General features: G+C 36.3%; 1 long non-coding RNA gene across 1 annotated transcript in view; it reads right to left on the bottom strand.

The window, feature by feature from the left end:
- LOC106978296 (uncharacterized) overlaps positions 1 to 12,419 on the bottom strand; it is a 38,387-nt gene extending 25,968 nt beyond the window's left edge. The window contains exon 1 of the long non-coding RNA XR_001430774.3: positions 11,750 to 12,419. This is a non-coding gene — a long non-coding RNA (uncharacterized LOC106978296). The remainder of the gene's footprint in view (positions 1 to 11,749) is intronic.
- Between the last annotated feature and the right edge of the window lie 12,896 nt (positions 12,420 to 25,315).

Here is a 25,315-nt window from a genome sequence, read left to right as displayed (position 1 = left end):
CATGTAGTTGCAAATGGCAAGATTTCATCCTTTTTGATTGCTGAGTAATACTCCATTGTATACATATATACCACACCTTCTTTATCCATTCATCCATCGATGGACATTTGGGCTCTTTCCATACTTTGGCTATTGTTGATAGTGCTGCTGTAAACATTGGGGTGTCCCTTCGAAACAGCACACCTGTATCCCATGGATAAATGCCTAGTAGTGCAAATGCTGGGTCATAGGGTAGTTCTATTTTTAGTTTTTTGAGGAACCTCTATACTGTTTTCCAGAATGGCTGCACCAGCTTGCATTCCTGTGTAGTTAATTTAATTTAATAAACTTGTGTGGATAAGCCAACAATATAAATTTATGTAATATATTTCTGGACTCAGCTGTCTCTTCAAAAAGTTATTTTCTTTAATAACCAAAATATATGTTCTGTCTGAGAATCTTTATAACATCTGGCTTAAACAGTTATGCATAATAATTTTGTAAGTATATCAAATGCATTCCTTTGCATTTATCTCAATTGTAGCTATATAAATTTATTTCACCGATTATTAGACTAATATCTTTCCTGTCATACTTTGAGATCCATAAGGGCAGGGATATTATTGGTTGGTTGGTTGGTTGGTTGGTTTTTATCATTGTATCCTCAGCATCTGACACAATGTCTGGCACATAGTGGGCACTCAATAATTCTTATGAATCAATAAATGAAGAATGGAACACAATAATATTGATGTAATTCTCTATTAAGGACTATAGCTAAATTTATTCCTTCTAGATGGAAGTCTTCCTGGAGGCAGAAAGTTGCCGTGCTCATTTATTGCTGCATCCATTCAATCAGCAATTTATTTACATGGCAGACAACACTATTCTAAGCATGGAATACATGGTGATAAGAAGAATAGATATAGTTCCTGCCCTGGAGGAGCTCATAACCTGGTAGGTAACTGATTAAAGACTTATCAATTCTCTATTTCTAATATTTTATGTACAGCTATAATTATACATTTATAGTAGTGCTGTATCAGTAAGCTCTTTTCTTATTTGATCCTCACATATTTGATCTTACATATTTATATACATATATACATACATAACATATATACATATTTGATTCTTACATATTTACATTTGTGTTTCCACTTTAAATTTCAATTTAGTATTTTCAAAGTTCCCACAAAATAAGTAGAAATGATTCAATGCAGTTCTTTACACTTAGGAAGACCAGGTTGTGATAAGGTCTAACAGTTTTTCAAATAGCATTAAAAATTCTTAAGATTAAAATTTTCCTTTCCTAACTTCTTTCAAAGACAATGAAAATAGGCATTTTTGAAACTGAGTATAATTTTATTAAACCTTAAATCTTATTTTATTAAACCTTATTTCAATAAGCATAAAAATCAGGGAGTAGTATTTTTAAACTAGGTTATTTCCTAATCATATTGTCTAAATATAAAATACTTTCTTTAAAAAATTACTGTTGTGTTTATTTTGGCTTATGTTTTCTTTTATTGGTTTTTTGTCTCTGGTGAGTATATCACGTAGTCATTTATTTTAACCATTCCTCAAATAGTAAACAATAAGTTGTTTTGAGAGTTATATTCTCTAAGTTGGAATGGCATCATCATTTGCAGCCATTTTCTTCTTCAATGAAATGTAAGGAGGGTTTAAAATTTCTATGACATTTTTTAGATCTTTCTCTAACATAAATGACTCAGTACTCTGAATATCTGTGCTTTATATTTTTAGCCTCATTATTTTGCTGTTTTCTTCTATTCTTATTCCTTATTCTGATGATCCAATTCCAGTCATCCTCATCAGCATGACTCAAGTCTTTTTCTCTTCTAGGAGGTGTTCTAGGAACATTCCAGCAAAACCTCCCTATCTGTAAAACTCATCTAATATGGGATCATGGGTTCCTTTATGATAATGTCTTTTTGTTGCTTATTCAACATTCCACATGTTTTCCCCTAAATGAGATTGCAAATTCCCTGAAATCAGGGACTAAGGCAGTATAGCCAAGCGTATCAGAATCATGGATTCTCTAGCTGGATTGCCTTGGGTGACTCCCTGCACTCTCACTATTTCCCTTGGGGCATAAGACAACTGCTCTAAGTAATTTCCTCTTCTAAAATACTCTAAAATAAATGTTTGCTCTTATTTTTTCAATAATAAGTATCATTTACATAGCAATTTACCACAATTTATTGAATTTAGTCCTGATAATATTATGTCAAATATGTGTTGTTATCCTCACTTTATAGATGAAGACCCTTTTGCTCAAAGAAGTCAAGAACTTGCATGAGATGATATTGTAAGAGGTAGAACCAAGGCTATTTATCTATATATAGCACAGTACTTTGCATACTGATGGTACTAAATTAGGTGATTGATGAGTTGTCTCATGCTTGAAATCTTTTCCTACTGGGGCTTTCTGTGTAGACAGCTGTTAATTTCTTTGAGTTTCTCCCTGTTCATTTCCTGGAAACTTTCCCTCTTCCCACCTCAAGAATTTTAAGAATAGGAGAGGGTTAATTATGTATCAGCTACCATTCGACTATGTCAAATTGAACCCTGAAATTAATTCGAAATTTCCTGCTTGACTTGTAAAGTCAGTCTCTATTCGTTTTATACTTTAAAACTTCATATTCTCTTGATCACCTTTCTGTGACTGCACAGCTGAGTCACTCTTTCATGTTCCCTGCTCCACTGCTTACTTCCTTTCTTCCCCTCAAGCCATTACATCTGTCCTTCCTTACAAAATATGTTTCTTGTTGGTTGAATCTGTTTTTAATTCAAGTCTTCAATCATCCTTCATTGCCTGGAGTACTTACAGCTTGTCCAAAAGCCCATTTGTAATTTTACCCCTTTACTTTAGATTTCTTCTTCTCTTTCTTTTTTTCTTTTAGAAATCTTGTTCTTTGATTTTCACATAGTATTATCTCTTTATCTACTGTTCATTCAAACTTTACTATTTTCCCATGCTGACTATAGCAGAACGAGTTGAAATTTATCTGCTGATAATCACACATACATCACTAATTAAAGTTCACTTATTTAACTATATGTGGATTGAAAAACAACCCAACCTCTGCCTCTTTATCAATCTAAATAAAAAACTAGGATTCTATTTTGTCTTAAAGATGATGGAATTTCAGGAGAAGGAAAACTTTGGGTTAGATAGAAATTTCTGTGACAACTAAGGTAGACAACATTCCTATAACAAGATAAACATACAGATTTTGGTATAAACGTGTGGCTTGGTGTCCATAAAAGACCTGAGGGCACCCCCCCCCCCACCTCTCTCTCTGTGTTTGTGTAGGGAGCTCAAGACACTGCCTATTTCTGTATCCCAATTACTTTTTTCTCATAGCAGCATTCACAGTGGCTGTTTTGATTCAAAAGGATTAAACTTCTTGCTTGAGTTTTCCCTCTCAGGGTTTGGTTATCAGACCTAGGGCCTAAAGGGCAAACCTCCACATTCTCACATTCGAAATCAAATGTCTAATTTCAGGTTCCCAATAACAATATAAATTATACATTACCCCTGGGAAGATGCAAGACTATCAGTATTACTTAATTCTACCGAAGTTGTATCAGGGTCTGCACTAGCTTGTCCCGCTTCTTGATTTTAAGGGATCCCAATTTGGCAACTCTTATGGTCTTGTGTGGATAAAACTCTACCATGCTGATAAATCAGCTCAAGGGAGTCTAACATATCTGGAGTTTGAATGCCTGTATCAAAAATTGCCTTATTATTCTTTATTCTCTGAAGGTATTCAGTCAAGGGTTTCTGAAGTTTCATACCATACTCTTGCTATGAGACAAATTCTACCCCTGGGCTGAACATATAGGGGGCTCTAGCTCACAGACTCCTCAACTCAATAATACACGCCATTTATACTGTTGATTACTTATGCCCATTGCTCCAAGCATTCTAGTGGGGATCTGAGATCTTGCTGCTAAGCACAGTTGGCTGGCGTTTCTGCTGTTGTGTTGCCCAGAATCTTTAATCTTTGGTTTCAGTCTTTCAAATCTTCCCAGATGGCTGACCTACCTGATTTCTAATCAGGGTTCAAGGTACTTGCCAACTGAAGCCTGCCTTTGTTAATTTTCTTAACTTGAATCTTTGCCTACTTAGATCTTCTTTAGTCACAGCCTTCAAATTTACTCTCTTATAGTTGAATTCCTCATTCTGCCCCTGTAGCCTCCATCCTTTTTTGTTTCAGTCTAAGTTCTGGTGACATACCCTGGTCAGTCATTCTATAACTTGCACATTATGTGTGAGGGAAGTAATACTTTTTTTCCCTCAATGCACAGCCTTTGTAATTTAATAAAATATAACATTGAGTAGTAAATCAGAAGAATGTGCCCACATATCAACATACTTGTTAAGTGAATTAACACATTAAGTTATCCACAATTATTAAATGATAGTCTAATTATTAAACTTTTCATTCAATAAACGAATCAGAATGGTTTAATTAGTCTCACTACATTATTACCTTAGGCTCAAGGTCTTCAGCAGCTCTTGCTAAAAGCTGATTTGTTTTTAGTTATAAATTTAAGAGTGCAAGCTATAATAATTTCCAGTACAATGATGAAGCAATTGCTTCTCTTTACAAAAAGAAAATCTCTGGCAGAGAGTTAGCTTATTTATGGGTATGAAGAAATCAACATGGAAAATAATACAAAGAAGATGGTTTAAGAAATGTTCATTGGATAAATGAATGAATGGTTGAACTAACCATACTCCTTATTTTTTGTACATCTTTTGGACATGATTGTTTCATTTACTCATATTGGTAGCATTCTTATCATGTTAGGAAGTCTAACATATCTGGAGTTTGGATTCTTATATGAAAAATTCCCTTAGTATTCTTTATTTTCTCAAAGTATCATTCAGTCAAGGGTATCTGAAGTTTCCCACCAGGCTCTTATCTGGTTTCTTTCCACAAAAGTTATGCTGGAGGTGAATTATTGGCCAATTGATAACAAACAGGTTATAAAAACTTATACCTGATTGGAATGTCATGTTCAGTGTTTGACTTCCTAGAAGAGTTCCAAGGTATTTTTCCCATTCAGTATGTTTTCTGCTTTTTCTGTTGGTAGCGCTAGTAAATTCAGATATGCATTATTTGGTATCAGACATAAATAGCGATGCATTGCCATTATAAAGCTTGTAAATGGTATATAAAAATGTTTTTCTATACAGAGACTTTTTAATAGGATGTTCATGCTAGAGAGGCATTGTAGTATTTAGCACTGAAGTCCAAGGAAATTAGCTGGTGCCATATCATGTATTAGACACAATAATGCTCAGTTGCCAGTAACAGAAACCCAAAATAACAATTGTTCCAACAAAAGAACAATTTATTTACATCTCAGGTAAAATTCCAAAATGGACAGTGCAATGCCGCAGGGGAGATCTGTTCCACAAAGTCCTCAAGAACTGGATTCCTTCTATCTTGTTCTATAATACATAGATTTCTTTAAATTTTTTTAAAGTTTATTCATTTTTGAGAGGGAGAGACAGAGCATGAGCAGAGGAGGGGCAGAGAGAGAGAGAGGTAGACACAGAATCTGAAGCAGGCTCCAGGCTCTGAGCTGTCAGCACAGAGCCCGACAAGGGGCTCAAACTCACCAACCGAGATCATGACCTGAGCCGAAGTTGGACGCTCAACCGACTGAGCCACCCAGGTGCCCCTGTAATACATAGATTTCTATTCACAAGGTCTACTCATGGTCCAAATTGGTTGCTCCATCCACATTTTAAAAGAGAGGAAGGGAAAAAATGAAACTAGAAAGAAGCAAATGGTGTAGGCCAGCTATTTTGTGGGGGCCAGCTTTTTTAAATGCTTTTTTAAAAAAAAGTTTTTATTTATTTTTTGGGAGAGAGAGATGGAGCACGAGCAGGGGAGGGGCACAGAGAGAGGGAGTAACAGAATCCAAAGCAGGTTCCAGGCTCCCAGCTGTCAGCTTAGAGCCCGATGTGGGGCTCGAACCCATGAACTGTGAGATCCATGACCTGAGCTGAAGTCGGATGCTTAATCGACTGTGTCACCCAGGCACCCCATGGAGGGCAGCAATTTTAAAGAAAAGTTTTGCTTACATGTTACTAACTAGAATTCAGTCATATGCCACTTAAGCTACAAGGGAGACGAGGCATCCATGAATCTGACTAAAATGTGAGAAGTTCTTTAATTATGAAAGAAGAGGAGGACTTTTGAAGGGCATTAAGGATTCTCTACCACCATATGTGAGTTATTTCAGGTTAAGGAAGCTCTGAAAACAAAGATTGAAATATTTAATTACTTTGATTAGTCACTGGAGAATACCAGCCATTGAAATTTTTAATATATAAATCACAACGTGTTATATATTACAACCTAATATGCATTTGGTCAGTTTTACAATTGAAATACATTGGAATAAGGCATAGAAAAAATAAGTAAGTCATAAGAGTATGTAACATTAGTCATAACTTCTAATTGTCTATTAACCAAACTGGGTCAAGTGTAAAGAACATGAATTGCTCAAAATTATCAGAGATTAAAATAAATCTCCTTAGTAAAATGGTATTTCTCTACTCCTACATTATTGCTTTGAGTGTGGCTGAAATAAAGAGACGAGGGAACTTGACTGAAACAAATTGGATGAACTAGAAATCCTGATGAACATCATATAACAAAAAGTTGGGGCTAGTTGTGCTAGCTCAAAGAGAATGGGAATGCATAAACATGTGGCAGAATAAATCTTTTCAATAAATACTGAATATAACAAGGTTAGATACTGCATTTCTTTGATATTTGCATGTTGCACATGAATAAATTTAAATTGAAGAAAAAATGTTTAGAAATTTATGTGCTATGTAATTTTAAAGAGAATATCAATTCAAGAATATTCCATTTGAACAACAAATGTTGTTAAAATGTCAATACTACCCAAAGCAACCTACATATTCAGTGCAATCCCTATCAAAATAACTTCTTCACAGAGTTACAACAAATAATCCTTAAATTTGTATGGAGCCAGAAAAGACCCCGAATAGCCAAAGCAATCTTGAAAAAGAAAGCCAAAGCAGGAGGCATCACAATCCCAGACTTCAAGCTATACTACAAAGCTGTAATCATCAAGACAGTATGGTACTGGCACAAGAACAGATACTCAGATCAATGGAACAGAATAGAGAACCCAGAAATGGACCCACAAACGTATGGCCAGCTAATCTTTGACAAATCAGGAAAGAATTTCCAAGGGAATAAAGATAGTCTCTTCAGCAAGTGGTGCTGGGAAAACTGGACAGAGACATGCAGACGAATGAACCTGGACCACTTTTTTACACCATACACAAAAATAAACTCAAAATGGGTGAAAGACCTAAATGTAAGACAGGAAGCCATCAAAATCCTCGAGGAAAAAGTAGGCAAAAACCTCTTTGACCTTGGCCGCAGCAACTTCTTACTCAGCACAACTCTGGAGGCAAGGGAAACAAAAGCAAAAATGAACTACTGGGACCTCATCAAAATAAAAAGTTTCTGCACAACAAAGGAAAGAATCAGCAAAACTAAAAGACAACCAACGGAATGGGAGAAGATATTTGCAAATGACATATCAGATAAAGGGTTAGTATTCAAAGTCTATAGAGAACTAATCAAACTCAACACCCAAAAAACAAATAATCGAGTGAAGAAATGGGCAAAAGACATGAATAGACACTTCTCCAAAGAAGACACCCAGGTGGCCAACCGACACATGAAAAAATGCTCCACATCACTCATCATCAGGGAAATACAAATCAAAACCACAATGAGATACCACATTACATCTGTCAGAATGGCTAACATGAACAACTCAGGCAACAACAGATGTTGGTGAGGATGCAGAGAAAGAGGATCTTTTTTGCGTTGTTGGTGGCAATGCAAGCTGGTGCAGCCATTCTGGAAAACAGTATGGAGGTTCCTCAAAAAACTAAAAATAGAACTACCCTATGACCCAGCATTTGCACTACTAGGCATTTATCCATGGGATACAGGTGTGCTGTTTCAAAGGGACACATGCACCCCCATGTTTATAGCAGCACTATCAACAATAGCCAAAGTATGGAAAGAGCCCAAATGTCCATCGATGGATGAATGGATAAAGAAGGTGTGGTAGATATATACAATGGAGTATTACTCAGCAATCAAAAAGAATGAAATCTTGCCATTTGCAACTACGTGGATGGAACTGGAGGGTATTATTGCTAAGTGAAATTAGTCAGAGAAAGACAAAAATCCTATGACTTCACTCATATGAGGACTTTAGGAGACAAAACAGATGAACAGAAGGGAATGGAAACAAAAATAATATAAAACCAGGGAAGGGGACAAAACAGAAGAGACTCATAAATATGGAGAACAAACTGAGGGTTACTGGGGGGATTGTGGGAGGAGGGATGGGCTAAATGGGTAAGGGGCACTAAGGAATCTACCCCTGAAATCATTGTTGCACTATATGCTAACTAATTTGGATGTAACTTAAAAAAAAAAAAGAATATTTCGTTTGGTGATCTTTTGCTTCATTAATTATATCACTTGTTTCCACAATTTTCTCCCTTTTTGCACCTGCATTTGCAAGATATGAGAAATATGCTATGCTCTCTGCCTTCCCCCAACCCTGGAAACACTCTGCTCAATATATACTTTACTTTGTGAAGGAAGCTTAGAGTTTTTTTAGTGCCCTCTACTTGAAAAGATTGAATTCTCTAAGGTGACTTTCAAGCAGATGTCATTTATTAAATAGTTATGTTTCCTCATTAATCTTAGCATTTTTCTCATCAGTTCTGCTATGAAAATGTAGCCAAAACAAAACTTTGGGGACAGTCTGAGGCATGTACTGCCCACTCCTTTCCTTTCTTTGCTTCTGGAAGCAGATGTGTTTTAATACAGGGGGGCAGTGGGTGGGTGGGGGGGAATGATGATACAAAGAGGACTTTCTTGGTCTCTTCTTCCATAGAGTTTATAGTATCTATATGTGTTTTGTAGTACACAAGTATTATCTCTTGGCTATTAACATTCTGTGCAATAAAATTAGCCTTCTTTTCTCTTTTAAATTAGAAGTTTAAATAAGTTGGAATTTATTCGTCCTTCTCTTCATCTTCCTTTGGCTTACTAGGGTAACAGGATGTAGACATTTAAGAGCAATGTGCTGACAAAGCCAAGAGAATGCATTTCCTTTACACTTAGTGGGAAAAAAATCTCCAAAACAGTAAAATATAAAAAGGATAAATTTAGGGGCCACCTGTCTGGCTCAGTCAGAAGAGCATGCAACTCTTGATCTCAGGGTTGTGAGTTTGAGCCCCGCATTGGGTATAGAGATTACTTACATAAATAAACTTAAAAAAAAAAAAGAGAGATTTAGAAAAGTGAAGAGCAGGAGTGGCCTGAGGTTGTGTGGGGCCTGAGGGTTATTTAATATGGGAGGAATACTTCTTTAAGAATCAGAGTGCAAACTATCTTTACAACCCTAAAACAAATGACCATGTGATCACGTTGATAGGGTCCGTCCTGGGGTTTTGGAGGTGGCCTGTGCACGTGAGAGGACCCACAGCTTCTATAGCTTCATGGTAAGTGTGTCTCTGGTTCATCTACAGTATGGTTTCAGATGTACTTTTTGGGGTTTTTGCTATTGATTTGTGTTACACTTCACTGGATCCCCCATTTTTACTAAATGGACTTTCTAGAGCCAAGCATTGGATTTGTTATATCATAGAACAGAAGTTGGGCAGTATGGCCCTGGCCTCAGACTATTTCTGTGGAGCCTGTGTCAGTCCATGTGCCAGAACCACGAAGCTGCCTTTTTGTTTTCTCTCTAACAAGAGATCAGAAGGTCTCTTTCTGGGGAGGGAAATGATTAATGACGAACATTCATCTTGTAAAGAAACATCTTAAACAGTGTCCATTCACCCTATACATATTGATTATTCTTTCAAGGAGAAATCCAAATGCCATGACTATAAGCTGCGCATAGCATCTGTGAACTCCTCATAAGCTCAGTTAGGAAATACAAAGTTGGGTGTGTTTGTGTGTGTGAATATATATGATAATTTTGTCAGTTTGGCAGGCAATTATTTTTACTTAAAAAACAAGTAATTTCTTGGCATTTTATACTTACAGGTTATTAATATACATAGTTTATAAAGTGTTAAGATTAGTTTTTAGCTAACACACTCATCATTCTATTTGAAATAAATCATTTCCCTCTTTAATGGAGACATTTTTGGAAGTGATATGTTTATTCCTACATTATTGAAATATATATTTTCAGAATTTCATATGGAATTTGTTTTATAAATTCATTGTGTGTGTGTGAATACATGTGAATACATACATGTGAATACATACATATACACACAGACACAAACACATACATGTGCATACATACACATACATTTTGTCTCTTGCATGGCCTATGTGAATAAAATTACAAAATTCTACTATGGTTATATTTATTTATGTGGGAGGATAAAAGAATAAAAGAAATGAAAGGAAATAGCCTATGCATGGATAGGAAGACTCGGTATTATCAGGATGTCATTTATGTGCACACTCATCTGTAGCTAAGTACAATTCAATTGCTTTTGAAGTGTGCTTAGGAACTTGAAGATTAAAAAGGGATTTTAAAGTACATTTATGAAAAAATCATGCAAAAATAGCCAGGAAATTTTTCAAAAGAAGAACAAGGACCAGAGACTTTATCTTATTTTTTTTAAGTTAATATCAGACTTCAACAACTAACTAACTTCAGCAATTAATGTGTATTATGTAATTAGGTATGTAGCGTACGGATGTACACAAGTCAATAGGAAATAAGCCCAAGTATTTATTATGATTTAGTATATCAGCACAGTGGCATATAAAATCACCGGGCGGTGTTAGGAAATAAAAATAGCATTTATTGGGCACTCACTATGTACCCGGTGCTGCTCCAATCACTTGACATCTGTCATTTAATCCTAACCTCATAATAACCTTATGAGTTTGTATTAGTCCTGATTTATAGATATAGGATCTAAGACTTAGAGAAATTAAATAATTTGCCAATGATCATACAGGTGGTAAGTGAGAGGTGGGTTTTAGATCTAGGCAATCTGGCTTCTAGCCCAATCTCTTAACCAGTATGCGTTACTGCCCACAGTGCCCCTTGCCAATGATACATGCTAGTTATTTTAGAGCATTGTCAGTATAACAGGCAAAACAGTTTTTAAGTATTTTTTCACTTTCTAAATTGCATTCTTTAATTACCAAGGAGAATGAACTTGTAAAATATTGCATATATAGATGTCTTTTTTTTTTTTTTTTTTTTTGGTAAACTACCTACTCCCACTGTTATGTTCAACTTTTACTTTTTGATTTATAAGAATTCTTCACATACTAAGGATATTACTCTTTATCATATATATGGTTGCAGTCACACTCAAATTCAAAAATGACAAACCATACTTTGCCTCTATATTACTAATTATACTGTTTTCACCTTTCCTGAAACGTACTTTCCCTGCATAACCCCTGCTCTTCATGATCTCACTTTAAACATACCTCACAGTAAGGCCTTCCCTGAAACCCAGGACTAAGTTAGAATGCCCTCTTCCAGGTAACCAAAATACCCTGTACCTCCCTCTTGTAAACATGAATCATATTTATATTTACTTATCCAAAGTTTATCCACTCTAATAGAGTAGATATTCTGCTTATATTCTGCTTATATTTACCTGTGAAATGTTTTCCTTTCATAATTTTCTTGTTCCTGATATGGCCTTTTCTTCCCACTCCCTTCAATGTTTCTTGTAAGGCTGGTTTAGTGGTGGTGAACTCCTTTAACTTGTTTGTCTGGGAAACTCTATCTGTCCATTCTGAATGACAGGGTTGCTGAGTAGAGTAATCTTGGTTGCAAGTTTTTTTTTCCTTCCAGTACTTTGACTCTATCATGCCCCTCCCTTCTGGCCTGCAGTTTCTGCTGAAAAAATCAGCTGGTAGCCTTATGGGGTTTCCCTTATATGCAGTGATTTTCTTTCCTCTTGCCGCTTTTAAAACTCTACCTCTACTTTTTGGCATTTTAATTATTATGTGTCTTGGTGTAGACCTCATTGGGTTAATTTTGTTGGGGCCTCTTTGCTTCCTGGACCTGGATCTCTGTTTCTTTACCCAGATTAGGGACGTTTTCAGTTATTATTTCTTCAAATAAATTTTCTATTCCCCTCTCTCTTCTTCATCCGGGATCCCTATAATGGGAATGTAATTATGCTTGCTGATGTTCTTGAGTTCCGTTAACCTATTCTCATTTTTTATTATTCTTTTTTTTCCATTCAGCTTGGTTGCTTTCCACTACTGTGTCTTCCAGCTCACTGATCTATTATTCTGCTTCCTCTAATCTATTATTGATTCCCTCTGGCCATTTATTTTATTTTTTAAATTTATTTCTTTAAATTCAAGTTAGTTAACATACAGTGTAGTATTGGTTTCAGGAGAAAATCCAATGATTCATAACTTATATATAACACCCAGTCATCATCCCAACAAGTACCCTCCTTAATGCCCATCACATTTGGCCTATCCCCCCACCCACCTCTTCTCCAGCAAACCCCAATTTGTTTTCTGTATTTAAGAGCCTCTTGGGGCACCTGGGTGGTTCAGTCAGTTGAGCGTCCGACTCTTGATTTTGACTCAGGTCATGATCCTAGGGTCATGGGATTAAGCCCCATGTCTGGCTCCACACTGAGCATGGAGCCTGCTTAGGATTCTTTCTCTTTCCTTCTGCCCCTCTCCTCTCTCTGTCTCTCTAAAATAAAAAATTTTTTAAGTCTTTTCTGGTTTCCATTATCTCTGCTTTTATTTTATTTTTCCTTCCCCTCTCCTATGTTCATCTCTTTTATTTCTTAAATTCCACAAATGAGTGAAATCATATGATATTTTTCTTTCCCTGACTTATTTCACTCAGCATAATACACTCTAGTTCCATCTACACTGTTGCAATATGGCAAGATTTCATTCTTTTTGATCAAGTAATATTCCATTATATATGTATACCACATCTTCTTAATCCATTCATCAATCGATGGACATTTGGGCTCTTTCCATAATTTGGCTATCATTGATAGTGCTGCTATAAACATTGAGGCGCATGTGCCCCTTCGAATCATCATTTTTGTATTCTTTGCATAAATACCTAGTGGTGGTCATAGGGTAATTCTGTTTTTAATTTTTTGAGGAACCTCCATATTGTTTTCCAGAGCGGCTGCACCAGCTTGCATTCCCATCAACAGTGCAAAAGTGTTCCCCTTTCTCTGCATGCTTGCCAACATCTGTTGTTTCCCAAGTTGTTAATTTTAGCCGTTCTGACAGGTGTGAGGTGGTATCTCATTGTGGTTTTGATTTACAATCAACAAAACTAAAAGGCAACCCATGGAATGGGAGAAGATATTTGCAAATGACATATCAGATAAAGGGTATCCCTCCAGTGCATTTTTAATTTCAGTTATTGAATTCTTTGTCTCATTGATTCCCTTCTTTTTTTACATTTTCTTGTGTTTTTTTTACCATGATCTCAATTATGTTTTTATTTTTTTCACAACTTTGTTTTTAAAACTGAAGAGGAAAAAGGAGAAAATTAACATTATTAGTTGCATATGAGCGATGAAAATATTTTTACACATAATTTTCTCTATTTTCCAAATTATCTATAATTTATTCATTTATTTTTACTCTAACTTTAAATCTTTATATATTTTTACTTAAATTTAAAGACATTTTATTAAATTTATAGAGAAATCTAGCTTCAAAAATCAATTGGAACCAAAAGGCTTATAATGAAAAGCAGAAGTCTGGTCTCAACTCCTCTCCAATTTCATTCCCTAAGACAACTGTTTTTTGTGGGTTTTTAAAATTTTTTTTAAATTTTAATAAATTTTAATTACACAAACATCTACATGAGACACTTATTTTTTAAATCAGAGTTCCTATTCTGTGCCTCATCTGTGGTAAACATAACTTTTGTAGTTATTTTTAAATATTTTTCAAAGTAGCCATTTATTTATTTATTTATTTATTTATTTATTTATTTATTCTTTTAATTTCAGGAATAGAGTTTAGTGATTCATCACTTACATATAACACCCCAGTGCCCATCCCAACAAGTGTCCTCCTTAATGCTCCTCACCCATTTAGCCCATCCCCCTACCCAACACCCTGCCAGCAACCCTCAGTTTGTTCTCTGTATTTAAGAGTCTCTTATGGTTTGTCTCCCTCTCTGTCTTTATATTATTTTTGCTTCCCTTCCCTTATGTTCATCTTTTTTACATTTTCTATCTCTTTGTGGGAGCTCTCACTGAGATCCTCCACTCTTTTCTCAAGTGATAAGTGTCTTTATGACTACTGCTTTGAATTTTTTGTGAGGCGTCTTGCTTATCTCCGTTTCATTTAGCTCTTTTGCTGCAGTTTTGTTCTATTCTTTCATTTGGGACATATTCCTTTGTCTCTTCGTTTTGTCTAACTCTTTGTTTCTATGTGTTAGGAAAATCAGCTACATCTCCTGCTCTTGAAAGTAGTAGCCTTTTGAAGAAGAGGTCTTGTGGTGCCCTGTAGAACAATGGCCTTTGTTCACCAGAGCCAGGTACTTTAGAGGTGTCTCCTATGTGTGTTGCATGTACCCTACTGTTGTGGCTGAGCCTCATTTGCCTTTGTCCAATTGGCCGCAGTGGCCCACTTTGCCTGTTGTGATCTGGGTTTGGTCCTTGTTCTCTTAGGAGGATAGTCTGGGGCTGTCACTGGCTTGTAGTTGGGCAGTTTCAGCAGTAAGACCAGATGCCTACCCTCAGCCCATTTACTGGGGCTACAGTGGTACCAACCTTCAGGGTGTTCTCCCTATTTTATCCCCTGAGAGGTTTTTGTTAGTGGACAGGACCAGTAGTCAGGCCAGATGCCTGCCAGAGTGCAGTTATACTGATTGGCAGGGGACTCTCCCTGCACTGCTAGTTACAGTGTTCAGCTGCTGGGATTGAGAGTCTACTCATGTGTGTGGTTATCTTCCCGTCTCCCCAGGGCAGGAGTCACTTTGGAGTGGAGCTGGTCCCTGTCGGGGCTGCTTGCAGGATGGAACACAGCAGAAACTGCTTTGGAGGGACTCCTGCTAAATTGGGTGGGTTGGATGGGTGGATCTGTAGGAGAATGCAGGGTGGCACCCAGTGTTAGCATGGTAGGTGGAGGGTGTTTGTGCTGTTTCCTATAGGAGTCAGGCTATCTAGGCTGGGAGAGCAGGAGAGAAATGGTGCCCACTAGCTCTTTTGTTATTGGAAAAGTGTCCTAAAGATCCCTGTTCTCCAGTACATGTTCTGGGATTAGTAAAGAAATCTCCTTTACATATACTCCAGGCAATTTTCAAAAAGTATATTTCAAAAATTTATATTATATACTTTTTAAATTGAGACAAAGTCTGCTGTTTTAAAATATACAATTCAGGGGTTTAAGTATATTCACAAAATTATACAATCATTGCCACTGTCAAATTCTGGAATATTGTCATCGTCATCCCCAAAGAAACCCTGTATCCCCTAGCCATCACTCCCAATTTCTTCCTCACTCCAGTCCATGGCAATGACTAATCTACTTTCTGTCTCTATGGATTTGCCTTTTCTGAGCATTTGATATATTGACTTTTGTGCCTGGCTTCTTTCACTTAGCATAATGTTTTTTGTGATTTCAACATGTTTCCATGTTGTGACATATTTCAGTGCTTTATTTCTTTTTATAGATGGATAATATTCCATTGTATGAATATACCATTTTTGTTTATCCATTCCTTAGTTGATGGACATTGGTTTTTTTTCCCACTTTTTGGTTATGAATAATGCTGCTGTAAACATTCATGTATAAGTTTTTAATGCTTTATTTATTTTGAGAGAATGTGAAGGGGGGGAGAGAGAGAGAGAGAGAGAGAGAGAGAGAGAGAGAGAGAGAATCCCAAGCAGGCTCCATGTTGTCAGCACACAGCCTGACATGGGGCTCGATCCCACAAACTGTGAGATCATGACCGTGAGATCATGACCTGAGCCAAAGTCAGACACTCAACTGACTGAGCCACCTAGGCACCCCCCAAAATATAAAACTATTAGAACAAAACACAAACATAAATCTTAGTGACCTTGGATTAGGCATTGGTTTCTTAGATATGATGCCAAAAGCACAAGCAATAAAAGAAAAAATAGATAAACTTGACTTGATCAAAGTTATAAATTTGTGCACTCTAAGAAAACTATCAAGGAAGTTAACACAGAATGGAAGGAAATATTTATAAGTCATATATTGGATGAGAGACTTGAATCTAAATATAATGAATCTTTACAACTCAATAATAAATAGACAAATTATCCAGTAAAAATGGGCAAATGAATGAACAGAAGATATAGAAGAAGATATATAAAGGACAACAGGAACATGTAAAGATGATCAACATCATCAGTCATGACAGAAATACAAATCAAAACCACAATGAGATGCCACTGCATACCTGCTAGGATGGTTATAAAAAAAAATGGCTATAACCAGTGTTTGCAAAGATGTAGAGAAATTGAACTGTCATAAATTGCTGATGGGAATATAAAAAGGTATAACCACTTTAGAAATGGTTTGGCAGTTCCTTAAAAAGTTAAATATAGAGTTTCCCATATAACCCAGCAATTCCACTCCTAAGTACATACCCAAGAAAACTGAAAGCATATGTCCACACGAAAACTTGTAGATGGGGGTGCCTGGGTGAATGTCCAACTCTTTATTTTGCCTCACAGTTCATCAGTTCAAACCCCGCATCAGGTTCTGTGCTGACAACTCAGATCCTGGAGCCTGCTTTGGATTCTGTATCTCTCTCTCTCTCTCTGCCCCTCTCCTGCCCACACTGTCTCTCTCAAAAATAAATAAATGAAAAAATTTTAATAGGTTTATATTTTTGGTGCTTACATTTGTTTCTTTGATAATTTTTTAATGTTTTAATATGCTATGAAATAGGCATTCAAGTTGAATTCTTTTGCATATGAACATCCAGTTGTCCCAGCATGATTTTTTGAAATGACTGCCAAAACTCTGTCAGTGATAAGTGTTTATTTCTGTACTTTCAATTTTATTCCAATGACCTATATGTGTATCCTCATGTCAGTACCATGCTGTCTTGATTAATATAGACTTGTAAATGTTTTAAAATCAGGAAGTATGACTTCTCCAACTTAGTTCTTCTTTTCCAAGACTGTTTGGACTATATTGGGTCTCTTACATTTCCATGAAATTTAAAGTTTATTTTGAAAGAGAGTGGGGGAGGAGCAGAGAGAGATGGAGAGAGAGAGAGAGAGAGAGAGAGAGAGAGAGAGAGAATCCCAAACAAGCTCTCACTGTCAGCGCAAAGCCTGATGTGGGGCTCAAACTTACAAACCATGAGATTATGACCTGACCTGAACTTAACTGACAGAGCCACCCCAGCACTCCTCAATTCTAGAATCACTCATCCACTTATTCAATAGAACCAGCTGGGATTTTCCTAAGAATTGCAATGAATCTGTAGATCATTTTGGGAAGTACTACATCTTAACAATATTAACTCTTCCAATCCCTGGTCCTTAATTTGTATCATGATGTTTTCTAGTCTTAATTTTCAGTATACAAATCTCCCACTTCTTTTGTCGAATTTATTCCTAAGTATTTTATTATATTTTATATTACTATAACTGGAATAGTTTCTGTTTTGTTTGAATTAATTAATAGTTTTTTAAAAAAATTATGTTTTATTTATTTTTGAGAGAGAGGGAGACACAGAGCATGAGCAGGGGAGGGGTAGAGAGAGAGGGAGACACAGAATCCGAAGCAGACTCCAGGCTCTGAGCTGTCAGCACCGAGCCTGACGCAGGGCTTGAACTCACGAACCGTGAGATCATGACCTGAGCTGAAGTCGGACCCTCAGCCGACTTAGCCACCCAGGCACCCCTTGATTAATAGTTTTGATAGATTTTCTTGGTGTGTGTATAGTCTTTTACATAGTATTTTAATTGTCATGATTCTACAAAAACCAAAAAACAAAAAAGCATGGCATCACAACTTCAAACAAACAAATATATGTGAAAAACCAACCAGACTGTTTTGATATTTTATATTTATGAAAATATAAATGTATCTTTATATTTTTATGCTAAACTCATACTCTAACTTAATATTTCCAAAACTTCATTTTATTCCTTTCTACCTTCATTACTGTTGTGATATCTGCGTGCTAGTTAATATATTTTTAAAAATATAAAATTAAATACATGTATCTAAATGGAATTTTTTAATCAAAATTTAGGGAGCAATCACTTCTAATATACATTATTATAAATATATTACTATTAAAATGTTCTTTCATATACCACCTAAAATTCTTTTTAGGTAATCATAAGTTTGCTACTCTTTGGGAATCTCTGCTAGAACCAGCTTAATTAACTGGATGAAATAGAAATTTCCCTACAATTTATTTTATGGTGGCTAGGTTATCCCTTTGTGATATAACGGAGAGACTAAGAGTCATTATCTGAATACATAGGCAAAAAATCCAATTCTTGATTTGGCATTTCTAGAGAGTATCTAAAGGATATGTATCAGTTAGTGATACTCTTAAGAATAAAATCTTCTCCCATTCAATGCTCCATGGATTACATCATGCTGCTATCTGATAAATATGAATAATTTCCTCCTAGAGGGTAGGAATTGTGTCTATTTAACTTGCCTCATACGGCATGGAGCATAACATTATGTTCATTTGGGCACTTAAGAAATGCAAGTTGATGATATAATGCATTTGTTAATCACCAATCATCCTGAAAAATAATGATGTACTCAGAGCTGATGGGTCCACCCCAGAGTTTTATTATTGAGGGTTAGACATTATTGGGAGGCCTCACTTAAAAGGAAACACAGTAGAAAATTGTTCAGCTTTTCAACAAAAAAGAGGGAGCTTTTGTCTTAATAATTTAATTCCTTTTCAAAGTTAAGAATTACCTGAATGATTATTTTACTTGGATAATAACAATATTTCTTTAAATAACAATTTAAAGCATTTCATCTAGAAAAGAAAACATTTCATCTCTAGATTTTTAAACGACCTTTCAAAGAAAACCAGGCCACAGGATCCTTGGCATGAAGAATTAGTTAAGGGCTAAGAGGTAGGGAAACAGACTCTTGGCTTATCTCTTGACACTGGAGTGTTGAAACATTTTAAGAAGCACCCAAACTAGCCTCATTCCACCATCCTATCTACCTGCAGGCCATTCCTGTCTCAAATTCCCAGTTCAGCTTCTTTAGGGCTAGGGACAATCTTCAAGAGGGGAAGAACCTTCTTACAGTTATTGTCTTGGTCTAGCAATGTAAAAACTAAAAGAGTACTTGTATTCTAACTAGGACTGCTAGAGAGACATGACTTCTGTAATCTGATGTTGCATATAAAATTCCCCAGATGTAGTACCTCAGGAAAAAAAAAAAGTAGAATCAGTACAGCCAAAGAAACATAGGGATGTGTCATTTAATAAACATATGAGAGTATTTAAGGATCTTTATATCTAATATAGGTTGTGAATTAAATTATAGACTGGCGCCATACTGCTATAGGCCTGAAAGTTATACTTGAAATGAATTTTAGTGTGGTTTTCAATTTACTTTCTTATTTTGTTAAAGAAACAAGAACCTTTTCATTAAGAGCATTTAACTCTACTGCGTCGTGACCTTCATCTTTCCCACCTATAAAATGTATGTTCCTATATTTCTTTTGATTTCACTATATTCGTGATTAAAGAGTTGTTAGCTTGATTAAAAAGATAATAGGTCATCTATCTGACTGGTAATCTAAATAGAAAATTCTGCCCAAATGGGACAGGAAACCCCTTGATCAGATGCCCAGACCAAAGGTAATATAATTATTTGTTTTCCTGTTGAAAATTCCCTTCATAATTCAAGATGTTTGGATATTTGAATGGAGAATTTAGGATTAGTAAAACAGTTGGTGTTCCAAAATCCTTAAATTAAACATCTAAAAGGCTATAAATTTGGTTTGTTTATTCTTTTAAAGACAGAGAAGTTTGGTTGTGGTATCAAAATGTAAAGTCAGGAGGATGAATTGTTTTGCAAGAGTGAAACTAAAACAAGAGTTTCCTTTCCTACAGTTTCTTTTTAGAATAGCAAACACATAAAACAAGAAAGACAAAGCAGAGAGATTTGTATCTGTAAGTAACAGAAAATTGAGGTGAATGGCTAAAAGGCCTCTTGGCACTGGGAGGACTCAACACATATCTCTGCCAGTCCACATAAGCCTTTCCTTTGATATGGCCAAAGTTGTGGGTTAGATAACTTTCTTCCCAAGTCTTGTGTCTCCTTCGTACTGGGCACAACAAATCTGTCCCTCCTTTAAATTTGTCTTTACTCTTCCCTGCCTCGCTTTTTCACTAGTCCAGATGACCTGGGTTTGGGCTCCTCATTAAAGTCATCACTTTTACTCCAGGCTCCTTGCTTACGGATGTAAACTAAGACAAGCTTCCTCTCACACCTATTTGCCATAAAAATATGTATGTAAATTGGGATTCAGCATTTTAATTCCTGTAACCATACAGCTTTAACTATAAAACATTTCTGAATTAAATTACCATCATGATTATTATGAATATACAAATGATTAATGGGTGGTAAATAGAAAAATAAACTTTATTGTTAATGTATTTCTTAATGAGATGGAAATGGGACTACTTCCCCTAATTAGTTTAGGTATTCTGGGGTGATTACTTATGCTAGGGTATTTCCTGACGCAATATACCATAGTGGGATTCAAGAGGGATGAAAATTACAGCTTTCCTTGTTACAGGAGAAATGACTGTTTGAGAATAGATGTGGGAATGGAAAGCTTGCCTCCTTATCAGGCAGTCTTGGGACATTTTTGCATCATTATGAAAATTGATTACTTTCAAAACATCAATGAGAGTAATGTACTGCACACCAAGGGATGGCAGTAGGCACCCATATAGGCAGTGTAGACTCAGAGAAGCTTAAGCCGTTTTTAAGACTATTAATATAAACTAAATATGGACAATCACTGGTCATGTCTTTGTGCTTATTTGCCTAGTCCAAGCCCCAGGTTCTGTGTTAGAGACTAAAGACTTGGCTTTGATATGGAAGCCCCTAGGCCAAACTGAGTTAATGGTGGAATGCTAATCCCGAGGCCCCAGAGACCCAAGAGTATTCAACAGAACCTACATTTTCTTCAAGGTACACCAAAGGCTTTGAAAATGTATATGAACCAAATTAATTTAAAGGGAATGGCCATTCGCTTTAGTGATAGTCCATTTTAGAGAAGTATAGAATCTTTAAACTAACATGCTATATAGTCAATACCCTAATTGAAAAATTTTAGCTCTAAAAGTAAAGCTGCATAAACGCCCTGATTCTCAAACAATTTCTCAGGATGTCTTTCCTTTTCATTCTCCTTGTCCTGATATTTATTGTTGTCCTTATCCTTTATATTAAATTTGAAAAATTCAGAAAAATAAGAAATTAATAATTGCCCATAACCCATAACTCAGAACTAACAGCTATCAAGTCTTTTCCCTATGTGTATTATTTATTTTTAAATGTCTATTTATTTATTTTTGACAGAAACAGAGAGAGAGAAAGGGAGAGAGAGAGAACACACACAAGCAGGGGTAGGGACAGAGAGAGAGATACAGAATCCAAACCAGGCTTCAGGCTCTAAGCTGTCAGCGCAGAGCCTACCATGGGGCTTGAACTCACAAAGTATGAGATCATGACCTGAGCAGAAGTCAAATTCTCAGCCCACTGAGCCTCCCAGGTGCCCCTTCCCTGTATGTATTCTTGAAAAAGATTATATAGGCAGCATATAGTATTAGTTTCCTGTGGCTGTGATAACAAATTGCCACAAACTGGGTGACTTAACACAACAGAAATTTATCCTCTCCTATAACCTAGAGTGTCTAAGTCAGAGAAGGGTTTCATCAGGCCATGGTGTTGGCAGAGACACTCTTGGGAAGAATCCATTTCTTGACTTCCAGTTTCTGGTGGCTGCTGGCAACCCTTGGTCTGAGGCTGCATCACTCCAGTCTTCAAGGGCAGCATCTTCAAATCCCTGTCTGTTCCATCTTCACATTGCTTTCTCCTCTGTGTATCTGTGTCAAATTTCCCTCAACCTCTCTCATAAGAATACTAGTGATTATTGGGGCACCTGGGTGGCTCAGTCGGTTGAGCGTCCGACTTCAGCTCAGGTCACGATCTCGCGGTCCGTGAGTTCGAGCCCGCATCAGGCTCTGGGCTGATGGCTCGGAACCTGGAGCCTGCTTCCGATTCTGTGTCCCTGTCTCTCTGCCCCTCCCCCATTCATGCTCTGTCTCTCTCTGTCTCAAAAATTAATAAACGTTAAAAAAAATTAAAAAAAAAAAGAATACTAGTGGTTACTTTTAGGACTCATCCAGATAATCCAGGATAATCTTCTCATTAAATCCTTAATTTAATCATATCTGCAAAGTCTTTGTCTTATAAGGTGCAGTTTATAGGTTCTGCTATCTTTGGGGGACATTTTCAGCCCACCACACATTTGAATATATAGTCTATTTAAATTGAAATGTAGGCTGTTACAGATAAACCTAAAATCCCATTTGACTTCTGCTCCCAATTTTGGCTTACCTTACATTCCCTAGAGGTCACCACCATGTTTAGTTTGTTACTCTTTTAGTACTTCTAAGGAACTTTTGCCTCTGTCTAGATATACATCTATAGAAATTATATGACAGTGTGTGTGTGTGTGTGTGTGTGTGTGTGTGTGTACATACACCACAAAATGTTAACAAGCTATTCTGGTCATTTTGCAACTTGGCTTCTTTTTATTCAAAATGTTTTTGAGATAAAGTGTATTGTTGCAGTTAAAGATATATATTTTTTATTATAGCATTCATCTTAAATATGTACCACATTAAAACATTTTTTTAAATGTTTATTTATTTTTGAGAGACAGAGAGAGGGACAGAGTGCAAGCAGGGGAGGGGAGACAGAGGAGACAGAGAAAGAAGGAGACACAGAATCTGAAGCAGGCTCCAGGTTCTGAGCTGTTAGCACAGAGCCTGACACAGGGCTTTAATCCACGAACCACAAGATCATGACCTGAGCCGAAGTCAGATGCTTAACCGACTGAGCCACCCACGCGTCTCAAATATGTACCATGTTTTATCCATGCCCCTATCTATGGATGTTTAAGTTATTTCTAAATTTTTGCTATTGTAAACTATATCCTAGTATAGTTATCCTTCTGTACAAATGTGTATTATTGAAAAAGTACATGAAAGAAGAACTTTTCCCACAACCAATCTATATACGATTTCAGATTATTAATATATCTAGACCTATATGCTTCATGTTTTCAGATATTTGAGATTTTGTTCAGATTATTAATATATCTGGACTCTATTAGAGGCTATATGTGTGTATTATGCGAAGTATTTTTTTCCATTTTGTTAGCCAGTTCTCAAACTTTGTTTCTTTTTATTAAAAATTTTTTTAATGTTTATTTATTTTTGAGAGGGAGAGAGACAGAGTGTGAGCAGGGGAGGGGCAAAGAGAGAGGGAGACAAAGAATCTGAAGCAGGGTCCAGGCTCCGAGCTGTCAGCACAGAGCCTGACACAGGGCTCGAACTCACAAACCGTGATATCATGACCTGAGCTGAAGTCGGATTCTTAACCGACTGAGCCACCCAGGCTACCCTCCAACTTTGTTTCTTAAATACTTTCCCCATTTGCTTCATCTGCTTCATGTAGCAGGGTAGTTTATATGCATATGTTTATTTATTGTGTCTTTATCCTTAAAAAAAATTTTTTTTAGTGTTTATTTATTTGTGAGAGAGAGACAGAGTGTGAGGGGGGGAGGGGCAGAGAGAGAGAGAGAGAGAGGGAGACAGAATCTGAAGCAGGCTCCAGGCTCTGAGCTGTCAGCACAGATTCCGACGTGGGGCTTGAATCATGAACCGTGAGATCATGATCTGAGCCAAAGTCAGATGCTTAACTGACTGAGCCACCCAGGCACCCCTATTGTGTCTTTATTCTTTACTATGAAATACTTTTTTATATTAAGTCATTCTATTTACTTTTCTCCATAGCACTTGTCTACACTTAACTTGCTCACTTATTCAGAAGCTCTTTCCTGCCACTTATATATAATCTCTATTGATTTGTTCACTTTTGCATCCCAGCACATAGACTAATACTTGGCACATAGTAGCTGCTCAGTGAACGTCTACTGAATAAACTGAATAAATGTTTTTTTAATGTTTATTTATTTTTGAGAGAGAGAGAGACAGACATAGTGGTGAGCGGAGGAGGGGCAGAGAGAGACAGAGAGGAGACACAGAATCTAAAACAGGCTCCAGGCTCTGAGCTGTCAGCACAGACCCCGACCTGGGGCTCAAACTCACAGACTGTGAGTTCATTCATGACCTGAATTGAAGTGGGATACTTAACCAACTGAGCCACCCAGGCACCCCAGAATGAATAAATGCTAAATTGACCATCTTATATAGTCATTTTCAGTGGTATATCTAATAGTCACAGAAAAATGTTACATTGGCTCTCAAATTTATATATCAAAACAAGTTTAGAAAGGGCACCAATTTGTAAAACATAAGTCGTATACTACCAACATTTTGCCCTAGACATCGCTCTACTCTTACACTTAAAAAGGCGTATATGCTATGAAAAATCATTTGGAAACTTTAGGAAAAAACTTGGAAAAATAAAGAGAAACAAATTACCTATAATAACATCTTTGTGAAATAACAACTATTAAAATGTGTTTAGGAATTTCTGCATCTGATCTACTCTGCTGCATTTTATTGACAATTTTCTATATTGGCATCACAAAGGAAAGGACATATCTCAAATATGCTATATTTTAACAAATATAGTGTAATTGTAATTTATGATTTTTCTCTCCTCTTTGGCCTTAGATATATTTTTAAACTTGTACCTCATAAGAGGATAAGAGGTTTACTACCTCCTAACATTCTTTTTCTCTGGCCTCATTTCCACTGTTCTCATATCCTGGGAATTCTTGAATAATGCATATTTACTCTGTTTGGTATCATGACTGATTTTATTGGTTAATCCTATTTAAAAAAACTGTGCCATAATATTCATCATATCCATATCTCACAGAACATGTCACACATATTCTACATTTTCATCCTCTGGGTCAGCTCCATTCTCTCCCTGAAACATCTGTAAATTTA

Source organism: Acinonyx jubatus, chromosome B4 (genome assembly GCF_027475565.1).
Source record: "Acinonyx jubatus isolate Ajub_Pintada_27869175 chromosome B4, VMU_Ajub_asm_v1.0, whole genome shotgun sequence".
NCBI classification, from domain to species: domain Eukaryota; kingdom Metazoa; phylum Chordata; class Mammalia; order Carnivora; family Felidae; genus Acinonyx; species Acinonyx jubatus.
This window is presented reverse-complemented; position numbering and strand designations above follow the sequence as displayed.